Source organism: Arachis ipaensis, chromosome B06, assembly GCF_000816755.2.
Source record: "Arachis ipaensis cultivar K30076 chromosome B06, Araip1.1, whole genome shotgun sequence".
Classification (NCBI taxonomy): Eukaryota; Viridiplantae; Streptophyta; class Magnoliopsida; order Fabales; family Fabaceae; genus Arachis; species Arachis ipaensis.
Window position 1 is genome coordinate 94084453 of NC_029790.2, and position 4880 is coordinate 94089332.

Consider the following 4880-nt stretch of genomic DNA (forward strand, 5'->3'; position numbering starts at 1 on the left):
GGGTTGGTGAGGAGCTATAGGAGCATATAAGAGTATGTTTACAAGTTGAGTTGTTAAAATTTATTTTTTCCCTCGCCTTGTTAGTTAGAGTTTTATTCAGAGGGGTTAGTTTTGTAATTGGTTTTGTATGTGTCACTATAATGTATTATTAACATTAAGTATGTGAAAATGTATTATTTGTTCTTGTTAGAAAAGTCTTAAGTTTTTAGTGAAACCATCGATAGATTTACGTGTAGAGAATTATACCTTATTATTAAATATATGAGAGTCGTCGTAATACCCCTGTGGTGCGCGGAATTTACACTTCGCACAACTAAACCCGCAAGTACACTGGGTTGTCCAAGTAATACCTGAGTGAGTCAGGGTCGATCCCACGAAGATTGTGATTTGAAGCAAGCTATGGTTATCTTATAGATCTTAGTTAGGTGGATAGAAAAGTTGATTGTTTGTTTAAAACGCATAAAAGTAAATAAATAAAATGTTACTCAATTGATGGTGAAAGCAATGATAAGAAGATGGCTAAGTCTTGGAGATGCTTTGTTCTTTTGGATTACTTCGGTCTTACTGTCTATTCCAAATGTGAATGATTTCTTCTATGGAAAGTTGTATGTGATCAATGCTTTTCTTAAGAGATCGCCAATGCTCCTCCAAATCTGAACCCCAGAGTTAGTGCAGATCCAGTCTGATTGAGGGTGAAGCTCCTGCAGTTCATTCTCCTTAGTGATCCTACTCAAAACGCCACAGACATGGTCGAATCTTCCAGATCAGAGAATGCTGTGCCCTTGGTTCTAGCCTTTACCATAAAGACTCTAATCTCCCCATACCTTGGCTAAACTGGTGTCATGAGAAGTCCCCAATGAAATCGTGGATTAGCTGTCTTAGAGATATATAATCAAGCTAGTGGTTCATCATTATCCGATGAAAAACTCACTCTGAACTCATATAGAATGAGATAACCTTGTGCCGGTTTAATGCATTCATAATGATGAAGAACAAATATATATCTTAGAATAGAGAATCAAACACATATTGGGATAGAACAGTAGTACTTTATTAATCCATAAAACTCAGCAGAGCTCCTCCCCTCAACCTAGGAGGTTTAGAAACTCATACTGATAGAAAATACAATCATAAACGTGTAAATTGTCAAAAGGTCCCTAAGATTGTAAAAGTTCTCAAATAAATACTAGACTAATGACTAAGGATTACATAAGAAGGGTAAAACAGTCTTTTAGTGCAAAATCCACTTCTAGGGCCCACTTGGTGAGTGTTTTGGCTGAGCTTGATTGAGATCCACGAGCTAGGAGGCTCCTTGGGCGTTGAACGCTGGCTAGGGGGTTCTACTTGGGTGTTGGACGCTGGTCTCTTCTCCTTTGGATGTTGGATGCCAGAATAGGGTAGGAGGCTGGCGTTGAACGCCAGTTTTGGGCCTTCAATTTTGAAGCAAAGTATGGATTATTATACATTGCTAGAAAGCTCTGGATGTTAGATTTTCATAGCCGTTGAGAACGCTCCATTTGGACTTCTGTAGCTCCAGAAAAGCTCTTTCGAGTGCAAGGAGGTCAGATCCAGACAGTATCTGCAGCACTTTCTCTGTCTCTGAATCAGACTTTTACTCCAGCTCCTCAATTTCAGCCAAAAAATACCTGAAAAATTGCATAAAAACACACAAACTCAAAGTAGAATCCAAAAATGTGAATTTTGCACTAAAAACTATGAAAATTTAATAAAACTTAAACAAAACATACTAAAAACTATATGAAAATGATGCCAAAAAGCGTATAAAATATCCGCTCATCACCCTGCTATCAGAATGGCGCACCTAGAAGCATGACATTCTGATAGTAAGGTGTTAGATTATAGTATCAGAGCAATTTGTTCCTATTAGAGCCTTGGGAATGGATTGACTATGCTTCACTGCATATTCTGAATGTCTATTGATTAATGCGGTTAGTCAACCGGTGCATCCCTCATGGTATTAGGTTTGGCCAACTTAATACTGATGATTTGTGTATACGGAAGCACTAATGAATTGTCATAGATGAAATAGAATTAATAGGTGATGCGAATAACGGATTTTGGGAACGTTAGAGGTGAATTTTCACGATTAACTCGGTTTTGAATCGCAATACTAGTTTGTATCTTGTGACTTGGTACACCGTCCTTTGTTTTATAATTTCATTGAAATACTTTGTTCGGATTTCTTTCCTGAAAAGTGATTTTCTTATTTTTTAATCTTATTTCTTTGTTCGCATGTATCCTTGCTTGACCTTGTTTGTAAATATCTGCTTGGATCTTCTGAGCTATCTCTCTTTGCTGTTGTTTATACTTCTTTTCATGAATCCAGTACTCTTTGATATGATTTTGAACTTATTCTGGTGCAACAAAATGATCTTTGAATCATCTTGTAACTTCTACTTTGTAACACCCTACCATACAGAGACTTATGCTTAAGTCATAATTCAGAGATGGCATGGTATTACGACCTCTAAAACCAAAAATTTAGTACGTATAGTAGTATGAATGATTGATTATAACTAGGAGCCTTTGTAGAAAAAGGGGTAAACAAAAACCATAACCCGAAAGCGCAACACTCCGATTGATAACGTAACGAGCAAAGGATAAGCTAGCGCAAGATCATATATATAAAGAGTGTCAAAAACAGGAATATCAAGACTCAAAGTCCGGTTGCAAAGATAACCGGTCCGAGCATAGCAATATATACATATAATAAAATAAGGAAACCCCAAAGGAAACCCAAAGGGACACAAATACAAAAACCTATTCTCCAAAACCTCCTATAAGAAGAGTCATCACAATTTGTATTATTTAATGGAGATAAAAGTATCTAAACAAGATATATAAATCACAATCTAACTAATACTTCCCTTTCTAATTCCTTCAGACCTCCCAACCATTAGCAGGAGTATAATATAGCAAACACAGTTATATCAGACAAGAGATTTTACAAATAGGAACAGATAAGGCATTTAGGCAATTAGCAAGTAATATGCAGTAAATAGGCAATCTCAAACAATTCATGTAGTATGCTTATGATGCATGCCTGTCCCTAGTGGCTGATGATATCATCTGTCGGTTATAGATCCAACCCGACAAGTCCTGGTAGCTAGCCATTGGACTGTCCCTCTGTCGTGCATCCCCAACTCGAGTTATACTCATCATAAACTTGATCATAATCATGATCCATATCTATCACCCTCACTGGTGAATATTTATCCATCACCATCACTGGTGAATATTTATGGGGGCGAGCTCATCCGGGCCTTTCACAGTGCCCGGCCACACTTACGACATTGGGTTAACAGAGCTTCGAGTCTCAACCTGGAGCACATGGTGGCTAGCCATTGCTACTACCCAGGGAAACCCTCATCTCCAATGGTGGAAGTGCCAACATTCACAATTCATTCAACAGCATATATGCATTTATACTTAGCCATAAACATGGCTCCGCCGCCACACGGCATAATCCAGCCATCCGGCTCACGGTTAAATCCATAACCAGCCAATTCATTAACAATTACGGCCATTCGGCCCATGGCATAACAAGCACTTCCACCGCCATCCTCCACATCTCACATAATCATCTTTGATCCTCATGGATCATTCATTTTTCCCTTGCTTCACTCGCAAGTTACCACATTCACTAGCCCTTTTCCTCATGCTAGGCATATCATAATGATTTAAGACATAAGTGGTGAGATTGGAGGCTTAGAAGTATGAAGTTTGGCTTTTAAAACTCAAAAATCAACTTTGGGATGAAAACAGGGCCACGCGTACGCGCACTCCACGCGCACGCGTGGATGATGCTTTCTCGAAGAACGGCGCATACGCGCCAAGTGCGCCTGCGCGCAAGGGATCATTCTGCTAAAAATTTTCTAAGTTAAAAGCTGCAAAATTCACAGATTCAACCCCCAATCTTCCGACGGTCATAACTCTCTCATTTTAAATCATTTTTCACCCGTTCTTCGAACGGCATGGACATCCCGAATCCAATTTCATTTCTAAACAGATTTGGCACAAATCAAAGATCCGTAGTCCAAGTTATATCCCGTCAAAGTATGCCCAAAAACCATATTTTCATTCAAAACCACAAAGTGCCATTTTCAAAACAAGCCACTTTCAACTCTTTTCAAAATCAATTAAAACATGCCAATTTCATCCCTTTTCTTTGAAATCAATCAAAGTGTACCAAATTCAACAACAAGCCATCCTCAACTCACGCATTGACATTTTACCAAAATTCTCAAAACTACCTCCAACCATTTTAACACTTCTCAATCAAAAGGCCAAAGGATAAACACAATATTATGTCATACATCCTTCTCATCCCAATTTCCAATAATATCAATTTCCAAATCAACCATCATTATACATGATCAACATCATACTCACCATCAACATGATACCACCCATCAATTCAACCTCAATCATCCATCAAGCATATATCACAACATGCATTTTCTCACATATCACACAATCAAGGCATCAATATTCATAAGCACATATATGATCACATCATATATCTCAACCATTCCACAACATCATCAATTCAATGCCTATCTTAGGGCCTCTAGCCTAAGTATTTCCTACCACATTACATATTAGACACGGGAAACTAAAACCATACCTTAGCCAATTTCCCAAACTCAACCGGAGCACTTCCAAACCACTTGTCCACAAGCTCTCAAGGTATCAACACCTCCAAGAACAAATTTTATCACACAAAAACCCTTTTCCAAGCTTTTCAAAATCACCAATCAAGCTCCAATATTCACATATACACAACCTAAGCCACAATCATCATACCCATACACAACATCTCAATACCCAAACATCATAGAACAATAATTTACACTAGG